This window comes from Lissotriton helveticus, chromosome 6 (genome assembly GCF_964261635.1).
Source record: "Lissotriton helveticus chromosome 6, aLisHel1.1, whole genome shotgun sequence".
Classification (NCBI taxonomy): domain Eukaryota; kingdom Metazoa; phylum Chordata; class Amphibia; order Caudata; family Salamandridae; genus Lissotriton; species Lissotriton helveticus.
The window spans coordinates 682,305,207-682,322,544 of NC_136067.1; the positions used below are offsets into that span (position 1 = coordinate 682,305,207).

General features: G+C 52.4%; 15 non-coding genes across 15 annotated transcripts; all 15 read left to right on the forward strand.

Moving 5' to 3' along the window:
* Positions 1-167: 167 nt before the first annotated feature.
* LOC144765876 (U2 spliceosomal RNA) lies at positions 168-358 on the forward strand. The gene has a single exon (XR_013597737.1). It is a non-coding gene; the product is annotated as a U2 spliceosomal RNA (small nuclear RNA).
* A 980-nt stretch (positions 359-1,338) lies between these two features.
* LOC144765877 (U2 spliceosomal RNA) lies at positions 1,339-1,529 on the forward strand. Its single transcript, XR_013597738.1, has one exon. It is a non-coding gene; the product is annotated as a U2 spliceosomal RNA (small nuclear RNA).
* A 980-nt stretch (positions 1,530-2,509) lies between these two features.
* LOC144765878 (U2 spliceosomal RNA) lies at positions 2,510-2,700 on the forward strand. Its single transcript, XR_013597739.1, has one exon. It is a non-coding gene; the product is annotated as a U2 spliceosomal RNA (small nuclear RNA).
* A 988-nt stretch (positions 2,701-3,688) lies between these two features.
* On the forward strand, positions 3,689-3,879 carry LOC144765879 (U2 spliceosomal RNA). The gene has a single exon (XR_013597740.1). It is a non-coding gene; the product is annotated as a U2 spliceosomal RNA (small nuclear RNA).
* A 980-nt stretch (positions 3,880-4,859) lies between these two features.
* On the forward strand, positions 4,860-5,050 carry LOC144765881 (U2 spliceosomal RNA). Its single transcript, XR_013597741.1, has one exon. It is a non-coding gene; the product is annotated as a U2 spliceosomal RNA (small nuclear RNA).
* A 1,024-nt stretch (positions 5,051-6,074) lies between these two features.
* On the forward strand, positions 6,075-6,265 carry LOC144765882 (U2 spliceosomal RNA). The gene has a single exon (XR_013597742.1). It is a non-coding gene; the product is annotated as a U2 spliceosomal RNA (small nuclear RNA).
* A 980-nt stretch (positions 6,266-7,245) lies between these two features.
* On the forward strand, positions 7,246-7,436 carry LOC144765883 (U2 spliceosomal RNA). The gene has a single exon (XR_013597743.1). It is a non-coding gene; the product is annotated as a U2 spliceosomal RNA (small nuclear RNA).
* A 980-nt stretch (positions 7,437-8,416) lies between these two features.
* Positions 8,417-8,607, forward strand: LOC144765884 (U2 spliceosomal RNA). The gene has a single exon (XR_013597744.1). It is a non-coding gene; the product is annotated as a U2 spliceosomal RNA (small nuclear RNA).
* A 1,008-nt stretch (positions 8,608-9,615) lies between these two features.
* LOC144765885 (U2 spliceosomal RNA) lies at positions 9,616-9,806 on the forward strand. The gene has a single exon (XR_013597745.1). It is a non-coding gene; the product is annotated as a U2 spliceosomal RNA (small nuclear RNA).
* Positions 9,807-10,786: 980 nt separating this feature from the next.
* Positions 10,787-10,977, forward strand: LOC144765886 (U2 spliceosomal RNA). The gene has a single exon (XR_013597746.1). It is a non-coding gene; the product is annotated as a U2 spliceosomal RNA (small nuclear RNA).
* Positions 10,978-11,985: 1,008 nt separating this feature from the next.
* LOC144765887 (U2 spliceosomal RNA) lies at positions 11,986-12,176 on the forward strand. Its single transcript, XR_013597747.1, has one exon. It is a non-coding gene; the product is annotated as a U2 spliceosomal RNA (small nuclear RNA).
* A 1,004-nt stretch (positions 12,177-13,180) lies between these two features.
* Positions 13,181-13,371, forward strand: LOC144765888 (U2 spliceosomal RNA). Its single transcript, XR_013597748.1, has one exon. It is a non-coding gene; the product is annotated as a U2 spliceosomal RNA (small nuclear RNA).
* A 980-nt stretch (positions 13,372-14,351) lies between these two features.
* LOC144765889 (U2 spliceosomal RNA) lies at positions 14,352-14,542 on the forward strand. Its single transcript, XR_013597749.1, has one exon. It is a non-coding gene; the product is annotated as a U2 spliceosomal RNA (small nuclear RNA).
* A 980-nt stretch (positions 14,543-15,522) lies between these two features.
* Positions 15,523-15,713, forward strand: LOC144765890 (U2 spliceosomal RNA). The gene has a single exon (XR_013597750.1). It is a non-coding gene; the product is annotated as a U2 spliceosomal RNA (small nuclear RNA).
* Positions 15,714-16,717: 1,004 nt separating this feature from the next.
* Positions 16,718-16,908, forward strand: LOC144765891 (U2 spliceosomal RNA). Its single transcript, XR_013597751.1, has one exon. It is a non-coding gene; the product is annotated as a U2 spliceosomal RNA (small nuclear RNA).
* Positions 16,909-17,338: the final 430 nt, after the last annotated feature.

Here is a 17,338-nt window from a genome sequence, read left to right on the forward strand (position 1 = left end):
AGAAGGCCTGAGGCCGGGGCCTCCTTTCCACCCAGACATACTGATCCCTTGCTGGGAGTCGGAAAAAGAGGCGGAAAGGCGGCCAGCGACGGTGCGAGGGAAGACCCAAGTCCGGGTGAGCCAGGTAGATTGCTTCGGGAGGCGTTGATTCTGAATGGGCCCGGGTTATCGCTTCTCGGCCTTTTGGCTAAGATCAAGTGTAGTATCTGTTCTTATCAGTTTAATATCTGATACGTCCTCTATCTGGGGACCATATATTAAATTGATTTTTGGAACAGGGAGATGGAATAGGAGCTTGCTCTGTCCACTCCACGCATCAACCTGGTATTGCAGTACCTCCAGGAATGGTGCACTTCCCCACCCGGGGAAAACAATGCTGTTGAAAAATAGACGAGAAAACGAGAGTAGCGCTCCACTACCAAACCCTGTAAAGTGGCGCTATTGTGTTTGCGTGTGAATAAAAGCAAACTGGTCACCGTGTCTTGCCTTATTCATGTATTTATTTGACTTATTTGCCGCACCCGGGCCGTGCGTTATTTATTTATTTATTAATTTTTCGGGTTTACGAAAAAAAATACAAATAAAAAATTATTTCTTTTTTTCTCCCCTTCTCCATCCAGACGCTGCACTTTGAAAAGAGACAAACGTCGGAAAAAGATTGTTTTTCCAGCAGCAGACTTTCAGTGATTTTGGATCCATTTCACTGGGGAACGAATGGAAGAAGGTTCCCAGCAAGTCAGTGGGAGGGAGGGAGGAAGGGAGGGAGGGAGGCAGGCAGGCAGGCTGGCTGGCATGCAGGCTGGCAGAGAAGTGGACACTGCCCTTGGCTTCTCTGAGCAAGAAGAAAAATACAGAGTCCTTTTCCTTCTCTGCCCGCCCCGCCCGTCCCCGAACGGCCACGAACGGCCAAGCCTTATCTATAGGCCTTAGGCTGCAGGGGAGCAGTGTCCCCGGCAAGCGAGGGTGAGGGGCCGGCCATATCCGGTCAGGGAGCTGTCCAGGGCATCCTGGGCTGATTCCCAGCATCCCCTGGCTGCCAGGCTTTCTGGCCAGCCGTCTGGAAGCAGTGCGCAGGAAGGGGCGGGGCATGCAAATTCTAGAAAGAGGACAACGTGGGTATGCTAAGTGACGCCTGATGAGGCGACAGCCGAGGAGGACTCTGGGAGCCGGGAGAAGGCCTGAGGCCGGGGCCTCCTTTCCACCCAGACATACTGATCCCTTGCTGGGAGTCGGAAAAAGAGGCGGAAAGGCGGCCAGCGACGGTGCGAGGGAAGACCCAAGTCCGGGTGAGCCAGGTAGATTGCTTCGGGAGGCGTTGATTCTGAATGGGCCCGGGTTATCGCTTCTCGGCCTTTTGGCTAAGATCAAGTGTAGTATCTGTTCTTATCAGTTTAATATCTGATACGTCCTCTATCTGGGGACCATATATTAAATTGATTTTTGGAACAGGGAGATGGAATAGGAGCTTGCTCTGTCCACTCCACGCATCAACCTGGTATTGCAGTACCTCCAGGAATGGTGCACTTCCCCACCCGGGGAAAACAATGCTGTTGAAAAATAGACGAGAAAACGAGAGTAGCGCTCCACTACCAAACCCTGTAAAGTGGCGCTATTGTGTTTGCGTGTGAATAAAAGCAAACTGGTCACCGTGTCTTGCCTTATTCATGTATTTATTTGACTTATTTGCCGCACCCGGGCCGTGCGTTATTTATTTATTTATTAATTTTTCGGGTTTACGAAAAAAAATACAAATAAAAAATTATTTCTTTTTTTCTCCCCTTCTCCATCCAGACGCTGCACTTTGAAAAGAGACAAACGTCGGAAAAAGATTGTTTTTCCAGCAGCAGACTTTCAGTGATTTTGGATCCATTTCACTGGGGAACGAATGGAAGAAGGTTCCCAGCAAGTCAGTGGGAGGGAGGGAGGAAGGGAGGGAGGGAGGCAGGCAGGCAGGCTGGCTGGCATGCAGGCTGGCAGAGAAGTGGACACTGCCCTTGGCTTCTCTGAGCAAGAAGAAAAATACAGAGTCCTTTTCCTTCTCTGCCCGCCCCGCCCGTCCCCGAACGGCCACGAACGGCCAAGCCTTATCTATAGGCCTTAGGCTGCAGGGGAGCAGTGTCCCCGGCAAGCGAGGGTGAGGGGCCGGCCATATCCGGTCAGGGAGCTGTCCAGGGCATCCTGGGCTGATTCCCAGCATCCCCTGGCTGCCAGGCTTTCTGGCCAGCCGTCTGGAAGCAGTGCGCAGGAAGGGGCGGGGCATGCAAATTCTAGAAAGAGGACAACGTGGGTATGCTAAGTGACGCCTGATGAGGCGACAGCCGAGGAGGACTCTGGGAGCCGGGAGAAGGCCTGAGGCCGGGGCCTCCTTTCCACCCAGACATACTGATCCCTTGCTGGGAGTCGGAAAAAGAGGCGGAAAGGCGGCCAGCGACGGTGCGAGGGAAGACCCAAGTCCGGGTGAGCCAGGTAGATTGCTTCGGGAGGCGTTGATTCTGAATGGGCCCGGGTTATCGCTTCTCGGCCTTTTGGCTAAGATCAAGTGTAGTATCTGTTCTTATCAGTTTAATATCTGATACGTCCTCTATCTGGGGACCATATATTAAATTGATTTTTGGAACAGGGAGATGGAATAGGAGCTTGCTCTGTCCACTCCACGCATCAACCTGGTATTGCAGTACCTCCAGGAATGGTGCACTTCCCCACCCGGGGAAAACAATGCTGTTGAAAAATAGACGAGAAAACGAGAGTAGCGCTCCACTACCAAACCCTGTAAAGTGGCGCTATTGTGTTTGCGTGTGAATAAAAGCAAACTGGTCACCGTGTCTTGCCTTATTCATGTATTTATTTGACTTATTTGCCGCACCCGGGCCGTGCGTTATTTATTTATTTATTAATTTTTCGGGTTTACGAAAAAAAATACAAATAAAAAATTATTTCTTTTTTTCTCCCCTTCTCCATCCAGACGCTGCACTTTGAAAAGAGACAAACGTCGGAAAAAGATTGTTTTTCCAGCAGCAGACTTTCAGTGATTTTGGATCCATTTCACTGGGGAACGAATGGAAGAAGGTTCCCAGCAAGTCAGTGGGAGGGAGGGAGGGAGGGAGGAAGGGAGGGAGGGAGGCAGGCAGGCAGGCTGGCTGGCATGCAGGCTGGCAGAGAAGTGGACACTGCCCTTGGCTTCTCTGAGCAAGAAGAAAAATACAGAGTCCTTTTCCTTCTCTGCCCGCCCCGCCCGTCCCCGAACGGCCACGAACGGCCAAGCCTTATCTATAGGCCTTAGGCTGCAGGGGAGCAGTGTCCCCGGCAAGCGAGGGTGAGGGGCCGGCCATATCCGGTCAGGGAGCTGTCCAGGGCATCCTGGGCTGATTCCCAGCATCCCCTGGCTGCCAGGCTTTCTGGCCAGCCGTCTGGAAGCAGTGCGCAGGAAGGGGCGGGGCATGCAAATTCTAGAAAGAGGACAACGTGGGTATGCTAAGTGACGCCTGATGAGGCGACAGCCGAGGAGGACTCTGGGAGCCGGGAGAAGGCCTGAGGCCGGGGCCTCCTTTCCACCCAGACATACTGATCCCTTGCTGGGAGTCGGAAAAAGAGGCGGAAAGGCGGCCAGCGACGGTGCGAGGGAAGACCCAAGTCCGGGTGAGCCAGGTAGATTGCTTCGGGAGGCGTTGATTCTGAATGGGCCCGGGTTATCGCTTCTCGGCCTTTTGGCTAAGATCAAGTGTAGTATCTGTTCTTATCAGTTTAATATCTGATACGTCCTCTATCTGGGGACCATATATTAAATTGATTTTTGGAACAGGGAGATGGAATAGGAGCTTGCTCTGTCCACTCCACGCATCAACCTGGTATTGCAGTACCTCCAGGAATGGTGCACTTCCCCACCCGGGGAAAACAATGCTGTTGAAAAATAGACGAGAAAACGAGAGTAGCGCTCCACTACCAAACCCTGTAAAGTGGCGCTATTGTGTTTGCGTGTGAATAAAAGCAAACTGGTCACCGTGTCTTGCCTTATTCATGTATTTATTTGACTTATTTGCCGCACCCGGGCCGTGCGTTATTTATTTATTTATTAATTTTTCGGGTTTACGAAAAAAAATACAAATAAAAAATTATTTCTTTTTTTCTCCCCTTCTCCATCCAGACGCTGCACTTTGAAAAGAGACAAACGTCGGAAAAAGATTGTTTTTCCAGCAGCAGACTTTCAGTGATTTTGGATCCATTTCACTGGGGAACGAATGGAAGAAGGTTCCCAGCAAGTCAGTGGGAGGGAGGGAGGAAGGGAGGGAGGGAGGCAGGCAGGCAGGCTGGCTGGCATGCAGGCTGGCAGAGAAGTGGACACTGCCCTTGGCTTCTCTGAGCAAGAAGAAAAATACAGAGTCCTTTTCCTTCTCTGCCCGCCCCGCCCGTCCCCGAACGGCCACGAACGGCCAAGCCTTATCTATAGGCCTTAGGCTGCAGGGGAGCAGTGTCCCCGGCAAGCGAGGGTGAGGGGCCGGCCATATCCGGTCAGGGAGCTGTCCAGGGCATCCTGGGCTGATTCCCAGCATCCCCTGGCTGCCAGGCTTTCTGGCCAGCCGTCTGGAAGCAGTGCGCAGGAAGGGGCGGGGCATGCAAATTCTAGAAAGAGGACAACGTGGGTATGCTAAGTGACGCCTGATGAGGCGACAGCCGAGGAGGACTCTGGGAGCCGGGAGAAGGCCTGAGGCCGGGGCCTCCTTTCCACCCAGACATACTGATCCCTTGCTGGGAGTCGGAAAAAGAGGCGGAAAGGCGGCCAGCGACGGTGCGAGGGAAGACCCAAGTCCGGGTGAGCCAGGTAGATTGCTTCGGGAGGCGTTGATTCTGAATGGGCCCGGGTTATCGCTTCTCGGCCTTTTGGCTAAGATCAAGTGTAGTATCTGTTCTTATCAGTTTAATATCTGATACGTCCTCTATCTGGGGACCATATATTAAATTGATTTTTGGAACAGGGAGATGGAATAGGAGCTTGCTCTGTCCACTCCACGCATCAACCTGGTATTGCAGTACCTCCAGGAATGGTGCACTTCCCCACCCGGGGAAAACAATGCTGTTGAAAAATAGACGAGAAAACGAGAGTAGCGCTCCACTACCAAACCCTGTAAAGTGGCGCTATTGTGTTTGCGTGTGAATAAAAGCAAACTGGTCACCGTGTCTTGCCTTATTCATGTATTTATTTGACTTATTTGCCGCACCCGGGCCGTGCGTTATTTATTTATTTATTAATTTTTCGGGTTTACGAAAAAAAATACAAATAAAAAATTATTTCTTTTTTTCTCCCCTTCTCCATCCAGACGCTGCACTTTGAAAAGAGACAAACGTCGGAAAAAGATTGTTTTTCCAGCAGCAGACTTTCAGTGATTTTGGATCCATTTCACTGGGGAACGAATGGAAGAAGGTTCCCAGCAAGTCAGTGGGAGGGAGGGAGGGAGGGAGGGAGGGAGGGAGGGAGGGAGGGAGGGAGGGAGGGAGGGAGGGAGGGAGGGAGGCAGGCAGGCAGGCTGGCTGGCATGCAGGCTGGCAGAGAAGTGGACACTGCCCTTGGCTTCTCTGAGCAAGAAGAAAAATACAGAGTCCTTTTCCTTCTCTGCCCGCCCCGCCCGTCCCCGAACGGCCACGAACGGCCAAGCCTTATCTATAGGCCTTAGGCTGCAGGGGAGCAGTGTCCCCGGCAAGCGAGGGTGAGGGGCCGGCCATATCCGGTCAGGGAGCTGTCCAGGGCATCCTGGGCTGATTCCCAGCATCCCCTGGCTGCCAGGCTTTCTGGCCAGCCGTCTGGAAGCAGTGCGCAGGAAGGGGCGGGGCATGCAAATTCTAGAAAGAGGACAACGTGGGTATGCTAAGTGACGCCTGATGAGGCGACAGCCGAGGAGGACTCTGGGAGCCGGGAGAAGGCCTGAGGCCGGGGCCTCCTTTCCACCCAGACATACTGATCCCTTGCTGGGAGTCGGAAAAAGAGGCGGAAAGGCGGCCAGCGACGGTGCGAGGGAAGACCCAAGTCCGGGTGAGCCAGGTAGATTGCTTCGGGAGGCGTTGATTCTGAATGGGCCCGGGTTATCGCTTCTCGGCCTTTTGGCTAAGATCAAGTGTAGTATCTGTTCTTATCAGTTTAATATCTGATACGTCCTCTATCTGGGGACCATATATTAAATTGATTTTTGGAACAGGGAGATGGAATAGGAGCTTGCTCTGTCCACTCCACGCATCAACCTGGTATTGCAGTACCTCCAGGAATGGTGCACTTCCCCACCCGGGGAAAACAATGCTGTTGAAAAATAGACGAGAAAACGAGAGTAGCGCTCCACTACCAAACCCTGTAAAGTGGCGCTATTGTGTTTGCGTGTGAATAAAAGCAAACTGGTCACCGTGTCTTGCCTTATTCATGTATTTATTTGACTTATTTGCCGCACCCGGGCCGTGCGTTATTTATTTATTTATTAATTTTTCGGGTTTACGAAAAAAAATACAAATAAAAAATTATTTCTTTTTTTCTCCCCTTCTCCATCCAGACGCTGCACTTTGAAAAGAGACAAACGTCGGAAAAAGATTGTTTTTCCAGCAGCAGACTTTCAGTGATTTTGGATCCATTTCACTGGGGAACGAATGGAAGAAGGTTCCCAGCAAGTCAGTGGGAGGGAGGGAGGAAGGGAGGGAGGGAGGCAGGCAGGCAGGCTGGCTGGCATGCAGGCTGGCAGAGAAGTGGACACTGCCCTTGGCTTCTCTGAGCAAGAAGAAAAATACAGAGTCCTTTTCCTTCTCTGCCCGCCCCGCCCGTCCCCGAACGGCCACGAACGGCCAAGCCTTATCTATAGGCCTTAGGCTGCAGGGGAGCAGTGTCCCCGGCAAGCGAGGGTGAGGGGCCGGCCATATCCGGTCAGGGAGCTGTCCAGGGCATCCTGGGCTGATTCCCAGCATCCCCTGGCTGCCAGGCTTTCTGGCCAGCCGTCTGGAAGCAGTGCGCAGGAAGGGGCGGGGCATGCAAATTCTAGAAAGAGGACAACGTGGGTATGCTAAGTGACGCCTGATGAGGCGACAGCCGAGGAGGACTCTGGGAGCCGGGAGAAGGCCTGAGGCCGGGGCCTCCTTTCCACCCAGACATACTGATCCCTTGCTGGGAGTCGGAAAAAGAGGCGGAAAGGCGGCCAGCGACGGTGCGAGGGAAGACCCAAGTCCGGGTGAGCCAGGTAGATTGCTTCGGGAGGCGTTGATTCTGAATGGGCCCGGGTTATCGCTTCTCGGCCTTTTGGCTAAGATCAAGTGTAGTATCTGTTCTTATCAGTTTAATATCTGATACGTCCTCTATCTGGGGACCATATATTAAATTGATTTTTGGAACAGGGAGATGGAATAGGAGCTTGCTCTGTCCACTCCACGCATCAACCTGGTATTGCAGTACCTCCAGGAATGGTGCACTTCCCCACCCGGGGAAAACAATGCTGTTGAAAAATAGACGAGAAAACGAGAGTAGCGCTCCACTACCAAACCCTGTAAAGTGGCGCTATTGTGTTTGCGTGTGAATAAAAGCAAACTGGTCACCGTGTCTTGCCTTATTCATGTATTTATTTGACTTATTTGCCGCACCCGGGCCGTGCGTTATTTATTTATTTATTAATTTTTCGGGTTTACGAAAAAAAATACAAATAAAAAATTATTTCTTTTTTTCTCCCCTTCTCCATCCAGACGCTGCACTTTGAAAAGAGACAAACGTCGGAAAAAGATTGTTTTTCCAGCAGCAGACTTTCAGTGATTTTGGATCCATTTCACTGGGGAACGAATGGAAGAAGGTTCCCAGCAAGTCAGTGGGAGGGAGGGAGGAAGGGAGGGAGGGAGGCAGGCAGGCAGGCTGGCTGGCATGCAGGCTGGCAGAGAAGTGGACACTGCCCTTGGCTTCTCTGAGCAAGAAGAAAAATACAGAGTCCTTTTCCTTCTCTGCCCGCCCCGCCCGTCCCCGAACGGCCACGAACGGCCAAGCCTTATCTATAGGCCTTAGGCTGCAGGGGAGCAGTGTCCCCGGCAAGCGAGGGTGAGGGGCCGGCCATATCCGGTCAGGGAGCTGTCCAGGGCATCCTGGGCTGATTCCCAGCATCCCCTGGCTGCCAGGCTTTCTGGCCAGCCGTCTGGAAGCAGTGCGCAGGAAGGGGCGGGGCATGCAAATTCTAGAAAGAGGACAACGTGGGTATGCTAAGTGACGCCTGATGAGGCGACAGCCGAGGAGGACTCTGGGAGCCGGGAGAAGGCCTGAGGCCGGGGCCTCCTTTCCACCCAGACATACTGATCCCTTGCTGGGAGTCGGAAAAAGAGGCGGAAAGGCGGCCAGCGACGGTGCGAGGGAAGACCCAAGTCCGGGTGAGCCAGGTAGATTGCTTCGGGAGGCGTTGATTCTGAATGGGCCCGGGTTATCGCTTCTCGGCCTTTTGGCTAAGATCAAGTGTAGTATCTGTTCTTATCAGTTTAATATCTGATACGTCCTCTATCTGGGGACCATATATTAAATTGATTTTTGGAACAGGGAGATGGAATAGGAGCTTGCTCTGTCCACTCCACGCATCAACCTGGTATTGCAGTACCTCCAGGAATGGTGCACTTCCCCACCCGGGGAAAACAATGCTGTTGAAAAATAGACGAGAAAACGAGAGTAGCGCTCCACTACCAAACCCTGTAAAGTGGCGCTATTGTGTTTGCGTGTGAATAAAAGCAAACTGGTCACCGTGTCTTGCCTTATTCATGTATTTATTTGACTTATTTGCCGCACCCGGGCCGTGCGTTATTTATTTATTTATTAATTTTTCGGGTTTACGAAAAAAAATACAAATAAAAAATTATTTCTTTTTTTCTCCCCTTCTCCATCCAGACGCTGCACTTTGAAAAGAGACAAACGTCGGAAAAAGATTGTTTTTCCAGCAGCAGACTTTCAGTGATTTTGGATCCATTTCACTGGGGAACGAATGGAAGAAGGTTCCCAGCAAGTCAGTGGGAGGGAGGGAGGGAGGGAGGGAGGGAGGGAGGGAGGGAGGGAGGGAGGGAGGGAGGCAGGCAGGCAGGCTGGCTGGCATGCAGGCTGGCAGAGAAGTGGACACTGCCCTTGGCTTCTCTGAGCAAGAAGAAAAATACAGAGTCCTTTTCCTTCTCTGCCCGCCCCGCCCGTCCCCGAACGGCCACGAACGGCCAAGCCTTATCTATAGGCCTTAGGCTGCAGGGGAGCAGTGTCCCCGGCAAGCGAGGGTGAGGGGCCGGCCATATCCGGTCAGGGAGCTGTCCAGGGCATCCTGGGCTGATTCCCAGCATCCCCTGGCTGCCAGGCTTTCTGGCCAGCCGTCTGGAAGCAGTGCGCAGGAAGGGGCGGGGCATGCAAATTCTAGAAAGAGGACAACGTGGGTATGCTAAGTGACGCCTGATGAGGCGACAGCCGAGGAGGACTCTGGGAGCCGGGAGAAGGCCTGAGGCCGGGGCCTCCTTTCCACCCAGACATACTGATCCCTTGCTGGGAGTCGGAAAAAGAGGCGGAAAGGCGGCCAGCGACGGTGCGAGGGAAGACCCAAGTCCGGGTGAGCCAGGTAGATTGCTTCGGGAGGCGTTGATTCTGAATGGGCCCGGGTTATCGCTTCTCGGCCTTTTGGCTAAGATCAAGTGTAGTATCTGTTCTTATCAGTTTAATATCTGATACGTCCTCTATCTGGGGACCATATATTAAATTGATTTTTGGAACAGGGAGATGGAATAGGAGCTTGCTCTGTCCACTCCACGCATCAACCTGGTATTGCAGTACCTCCAGGAATGGTGCACTTCCCCACCCGGGGAAAACAATGCTGTTGAAAAATAGACGAGAAAACGAGAGTAGCGCTCCACTACCAAACCCTGTAAAGTGGCGCTATTGTGTTTGCGTGTGAATAAAAGCAAACTGGTCACCGTGTCTTGCCTTATTCATGTATTTATTTGACTTATTTGCCGCACCCGGGCCGTGCGTTATTTATTTATTTATTAATTTTTCGGGTTTACGAAAAAAAATACAAATAAAAAATTATTTCTTTTTTTCTCCCCTTCTCCATCCAGACGCTGCACTTTGAAAAGAGACAAACGTCGGAAAAAGATTGTTTTTCCAGCAGCAGACTTTCAGTGATTTTGGATCCATTTCACTGGGGAACGAATGGAAGAAGGTTCCCAGCAAGTCAGTGGGAGGGAGGGAGGAAGGGAGGGAGGGAGGCAGGCAGGCAGGCTGGCTGGCATGCAGGCTGGCAGAGAAGTGGACACTGCCCTTGGCTTCTCTGAGCAAGAAGAAAAATACAGAGTCCTTTTCCTTCTCTGCCCGCCCCGCCCGTCCCCGAACGGCCACGAACGGCCAAGCCTTATCTATAGGCCTTAGGCTGCAGGGGAGCAGTGTCCCCGGCAAGCGAGGGTGAGGGGCCGGCCATATCCGGTCAGGGAGCTGTCCAGGGCATCCTGGGCTGATTCCCAGCATCCCCTGGCTGCCAGGCTTTCTGGCCAGCCGTCTGGAAGCAGTGCGCAGGAAGGGGCGGGGCATGCAAATTCTAGAAAGAGGACAACGTGGGTATGCTAAGTGACGCCTGATGAGGCGACAGCCGAGGAGGACTCTGGGAGCCGGGAGAAGGCCTGAGGCCGGGGCCTCCTTTCCACCCAGACATACTGATCCCTTGCTGGGAGTCGGAAAAAGAGGCGGAAAGGCGGCCAGCGACGGTGCGAGGGAAGACCCAAGTCCGGGTGAGCCAGGTAGATTGCTTCGGGAGGCGTTGATTCTGAATGGGCCCGGGTTATCGCTTCTCGGCCTTTTGGCTAAGATCAAGTGTAGTATCTGTTCTTATCAGTTTAATATCTGATACGTCCTCTATCTGGGGACCATATATTAAATTGATTTTTGGAACAGGGAGATGGAATAGGAGCTTGCTCTGTCCACTCCACGCATCAACCTGGTATTGCAGTACCTCCAGGAATGGTGCACTTCCCCACCCGGGGAAAACAATGCTGTTGAAAAATAGACGAGAAAACGAGAGTAGCGCTCCACTACCAAACCCTGTAAAGTGGCGCTATTGTGTTTGCGTGTGAATAAAAGCAAACTGGTCACCGTGTCTTGCCTTATTCATGTATTTATTTGACTTATTTGCCGCACCCGGGCCGTGCGTTATTTATTTATTTATTAATTTTTCGGGTTTACGAAAAAAAATACAAATAAAAAATTATTTCTTTTTTTCTCCCCTTCTCCATCCAGACGCTGCACTTTGAAAAGAGACAAACGTCGGAAAAAGATTGTTTTTCCAGCAGCAGACTTTCAGTGATTTTGGATCCATTTCACTGGGGAACGAATGGAAGAAGGTTCCCAGCAAGTCAGTGGGAGGGAGGGAGGGAGGGAGGGAGGGAGGGAGGGAGGGAGGGAGGGAGGGAGGGAGGCAGGCAGGCAGGCTGGCTGGCATGCAGGCTGGCAGAGAAGTGGACACTGCCCTTGGCTTCTCTGAGCAAGAAGAAAAATACAGAGTCCTTTTCCTTCTCTGCCCGCCCCGCCCGTCCCCGAACGGCCACGAACGGCCAAGCCTTATCTATAGGCCTTAGGCTGCAGGGGAGCAGTGTCCCCGGCAAGCGAGGGTGAGGGGCCGGCCATATCCGGTCAGGGAGCTGTCCAGGGCATCCTGGGCTGATTCCCAGCATCCCCTGGCTGCCAGGCTTTCTGGCCAGCCGTCTGGAAGCAGTGCGCAGGAAGGGGCGGGGCATGCAAATTCTAGAAAGAGGACAACGTGGGTATGCTAAGTGACGCCTGATGAGGCGACAGCCGAGGAGGACTCTGGGAGCCGGGAGAAGGCCTGAGGCCGGGGCCTCCTTTCCACCCAGACATACTGATCCCTTGCTGGGAGTCGGAAAAAGAGGCGGAAAGGCGGCCAGCGACGGTGCGAGGGAAGACCCAAGTCCGGGTGAGCCAGGTAGATTGCTTCGGGAGGCGTTGATTCTGAATGGGCCCGGGTTATCGCTTCTCGGCCTTTTGGCTAAGATCAAGTGTAGTATCTGTTCTTATCAGTTTAATATCTGATACGTCCTCTATCTGGGGACCATATATTAAATTGATTTTTGGAACAGGGAGATGGAATAGGAGCTTGCTCTGTCCACTCCACGCATCAACCTGGTATTGCAGTACCTCCAGGAATGGTGCACTTCCCCACCCGGGGAAAACAATGCTGTTGAAAAATAGACGAGAAAACGAGAGTAGCGCTCCACTACCAAACCCTGTAAAGTGGCGCTATTGTGTTTGCGTGTGAATAAAAGCAAACTGGTCACCGTGTCTTGCCTTATTCATGTATTTATTTGACTTATTTGCCGCACCCGGGCCGTGCGTTATTTATTTATTTATTAATTTTTCGGGTTTACGAAAAAAAATACAAATAAAAAATTATTTCTTTTTTTCTCCCCTTCTCCATCCAGACGCTGCACTTTGAAAAGAGACAAACGTCGGAAAAAGATTGTTTTTCCAGCAGCAGACTTTCAGTGATTTTGGATCCATTTCACTGGGGAACGAATGGAAGAAGGTTCCCAGCAAGTCAGTGGGAGGGAGGGAGGGAGGGAGGGAGGGAGGGAGGGAGGGAGGGAGGGAGGGAGGCAGGCAGGCAGGCTGGCTGGCATGCAGGCTGGCAGAGAAGTGGACACTGCCCTTGGCTTCTCTGAGCAAGAAGAAAAATACAGAGTCCTTTTCCTTCTCTGCCCGCCCCGCCCGTCCCCGAACGGCCACGAACGGCCAAGCCTTATCTATAGGCCTTAGGCTGCAGGGGAGCAGTGTCCCCGGCAAGCGAGGGTGAGGGGCCGGCCATATCCGGTCAGGGAGCTGTCCAGGGCATCCTGGGCTGATTCCCAGCATCCCCTGGCTGCCAGGCTTTCTGGCCAGCCGTCTGGAAGCAGTGCGCAGGAAGGGGCGGGGCATGCAAATTCTAGAAAGAGGACAACGTGGGTATGCTAAGTGACGCCTGATGAGGCGACAGCCGAGGAGGACTCTGGGAGCCGGGAGAAGGCCTGAGGCCGGGGCCTCCTTTCCACCCAGACATACTGATCCCTTGCTGGGAGTCGGAAAAAGAGGCGGAAAGGCGGCCAGCGACGGTGCGAGGGAAGACCCAAGTCCGGGTGAGCCAGGTAGATTGCTTCGGGAGGCGTTGATTCTGAATGGGCCCGGGTTATCGCTTCTCGGCCTTTTGGCTAAGATCAAGTGTAGTATCTGTTCTTATCAGTTTAATATCTGATACGTCCTCTATCTGGGGACCATATATTAAATTGATTTTTGGAACAGGGAGATGGAATAGGAGCTTGCTCTGTCCACTCCACGCATCAACCTGGTATTGCAGTACCTCCAGGAATGGTGCACTTCCCCACCCGGGGAAAACAATGCTGTTGAAAAATAGACGAGAAAACGAGAGTAGCGCTCCACTACCAAACCCTGTAAAGTGGCGCTATTGTGTTTGCGTGTGAATAAAAGCAAACTGGTCACCGTGTCTTGCCTTATTCATGTATTTATTTGACTTATTTGCCGCACCCGGGCCGTGCGTTATTTATTTATTTATTAATTTTTCGGGTTTACGAAAAAAAATACAAATAAAAAATTATTTCTTTTTTTCTCCCCTTCTCCATCCAGACGCTGCACTTTGAAAAGAGACAAACGTCGGAAAAAGATTGTTTTTCCAGCAGCAGACTTTCAGTGATTTTGGATCCATTTCACTGGGGAACGAATGGAAGAAGGTTCCCAGCAAGTCAGTGGGAGGGAGGGAGGAAGGGAGGGAGGGAGGCAGGCAGGCAGGCTGGCTGGCATGCAGGCTGGCAGAGAAGTGGACACTGCCCTTGGCTTCTCTGAGCAAGAAGAAAAATACAGAGTCCTTTTCCTTCTCTGCCCGCCCCGCCCGTCCCCGAACGGCCACGAACGGCCAAGCCTTATCTATAGGCCTTAGGCTGCAGGGGAGCAGTGTCCCCGGCAAGCGAGGGTGAGGGGCCGGCCATATCCGGTCAGGGAGCTGTCCAGGGCATCCTGGGCTGATTCCCAGCATCCCCTGGCTGCCAGGCTTTCTGGCCAGCCGTCTGGAAGCAGTGCGCAGGAAGGGGCGGGGCATGCAAATTCTAGAAAGAGGACAACGTGGGTATGCTAAGTGACGCCTGATGAGGCGACAGCCGAGGAGGACTCTGGGAGCCGGGAGAAGGCCTGAGGCCGGGGCCTCCTTTCCACCCAGACATACTGATCCCTTGCTGGGAGTCGGAAAAAGAGGCGGAAAGGCGGCCAGCGACGGTGCGAGGGAAGACCCAAGTCCGGGTGAGCCAGGTAGATTGCTTCGGGAGGCGTTGATTCTGAATGGGCCCGGGTTATCGCTTCTCGGCCTTTTGGCTAAGATCAAGTGTAGTATCTGTTCTTATCAGTTTAATATCTGATACGTCCTCTATCTGGGGACCATATATTAAATTGATTTTTGGAACAGGGAGATGGAATAGGAGCTTGCTCTGTCCACTCCACGCATCAACCTGGTATTGCAGTACCTCCAGGAATGGTGCACTTCCCCACCCGGGGAAAACAATGCTGTTGAAAAATAGACGAGAAAACGAGAGTAGCGCTCCACTACCAAACCCTGTAAAGTGGCGCTATTGTGTTTGCGTGTGAATAAAAGCAAACTGGTCACCGTGTCTTGCCTTATTCATGTATTTATTTGACTTATTTGCCGCACCCGGGCCGTGCGTTATTTATTTATTTATTAATTTTTCGGGTTTACGAAAAAAAATACAAATAAAAAATTATTTCTTTTTTTCTCCCCTTCTCCATCCAGACGCTGCACTTTGAAAAGAGACAAACGTCGGAAAAAGATTGTTTTTCCAGCAGCAGACTTTCAGTGATTTTGGATCCATTTCACTGGGGAACGAATGGAAGAAGGTTCCCAGCAAGTCAGTGGGAGGGAGGGAGGAAGGGAGGGAGGGAGGCAGGCAGGCAGGCTGGCTGGCATGCAGGCTGGCAGAGAAGTGGACACTGCCCTTGGCTTCTCTGAGCAAGAAGAAAAATACAGAGTCCTTTTCCTTCTCTGCCCGCCCCGCCCGTCCCCGAACGGCCACGAACGGCCAAGCCTTATCTATAGGCCTTAGGCTGCAGGGGAGCAGTGTCCCCGGCAAGCGAGGGTGAGGGGCCGGCCATATCCGGTCAGGGAGCTGTCCAGGGCATCCTGGGCTGATTCCCAGCATCCCCTGGCTGCCAGGCTTTCTGGCCAGCCGTCTGGAAGCAGTGCGCAGGAAGGGGCGGGGCATGCAAATTCTAGAAAGAGGACAACGTGGGTATGCTAAGTGACGCCTGATGAGGCGACAGCCGAGGAGGACTCTGGGAGCCGGGAGAAGGCCTGAGGCCGGGGCCTCCTTTCCACCCAGACATACTGATCCCTTGCTGGGAGTCGGAAAAAGAGGCGGAAAGGCGGCCAGCGACGGTGCGAGGGAAGACCCAAGTCCGGGTGAGCCAGGTAGATTGCTTCGGGAGGCGTTGATTCTGAATGGGCCCGGGTTATCGCTTCTCGGCCTTTTGGCTAAGATCAAGTGTAGTATCTGTTCTTATCAGTTTAATATCTGATACGTCCTCTATCTGGGGACCATATATTAAATTGATTTTTGGAACAGGGAGATGGAATAGGAGCTTGCTCTGTCCACTCCACGCATCAACCTGGTATTGCAGTACCTCCAGGAATGGTGCACTTCCCCACCCGGGGAAAACAATGCTGTTGAAAAATAGACGAGAAAACGAGAGTAGCGCTCCACTACCAAACCCTGTAAAGTGGCGCTATTGTGTTTGCGTGTGAATAAAAGCAAACTGGTCACCGTGTCTTGCCTTATTCATGTATTTATTTGACTTATTTGCCGCACCCGGGCCGTGCGTTATTTATTTATTTATTAATTTTTCGGGTTTACGAAAAAAAATACAAATAAAAAATTATTTCTTTTTTTCTCCCCTTCTCCATCCAGACGCTGCACTTTGAAAAGAGACAAACGTCGGAAAAAGATTGTTTTTCCAGCAGCAGACTTTCAGTGATTTTGGATCCATTTCACTGGGGAACGAATGGAAGAAGGTTCCCAGCAAGTCAGTGGGAGGGAGGGAGGGAGGGAGGGAGGGAGGGAGGGAGGGAGGGAGGGAGGGAGGCAGGCAGGCAGGCTGGCTGGCATGCAGGCTGGCAGAGAAGTGGACACTGCCCTTGGCTTCTCTGAGCAAGAAGAAAAATACAGAGTCCTTTTCCTTCTCTGCCCGCCCCGCCCGTCCCCGAACGGCCACGAACGGCCAAGCCTTATCTATAGGCCTTAGGCTGCAGGGGAGCAGTGTCCCCGGCAAGCGAGGGTGAGGGGCCGGCCATATCCGGTCAGGGAGCTGTCCAGGGCATCCTGGGCTGATTCCCAGCATCCCCTGGCTGCCAGGCTTTCTGGCCAGCCGTCTGGAAGCAGTGCGCAGGAAGGGGCGGGGCATGCAAATTCTAGAAAGAGGACAACGTGGGTATGCTAAGTGACGCCTGATGAGGCGACAGCCGAGGAGGACTCTGGGAGCCGGGAGAAGGCCTGAGGCCGGGGCCTCCTTTCCACCCAGACATACTGATCCCTTGCTGGGAGTCGGAAAAAGAGGCGGAAAGGCGGCCAGCGACGGTGCGAGGGAAGACCCAAGTCCGGGTGAGCCAGGTAGATTGCTTCGGGAGGCGTTGATTCTGAATGGGCCCGGGTTATCGCTTCTCGGCCTTTTGGCTAAGATCAAGTGTAGTATCTGTTCTTATCAGTTTAATATCTGATACGTCCTCTATCTGGGGACCATATATTAAATTGATTTTTGGAACAGGGAGATGGAATAGGAGCTTGCTCTGTCCACTCCACGCATCAACCTGGTATTGCAGTACCTCCAGGAATGGTGCACTTCCCCACCCGGGGAAAACAATGCTGTTGAAAAATAGACGAGAAAACGAGAGTAGCGCTCCACTACCAAACCCTGTAAAGTGGCGCTATTGTGTTTGCGTGTGAATAAAAGCAAACTGGTCACCGTGTCTTGCCTTATTCATGTATTTATTTGACTTATTTGCCGCACCCGGGCCGTGCGTTATTTATTTATTTATTAATTTTTCGGGTTTACGAAAAAAAATACAAATAAAAAATTATTTCTTTTTTTCTCCCCTTCTCCATCCAGACGCTGCACTTTGAAAAGAGACAAACGTCGGAAAAAGATTGTTTTTCCAGCAGCAGACTTTCAGTGATTTTGGATCCATTTCACTGGGGAACGAATGGAAGAAGGTTCCCAGCAAGTCAGTGGGAGGGAGGGAGGAAGGGAGGGAGGGAGGCAGGCAGGCAGGCTGGC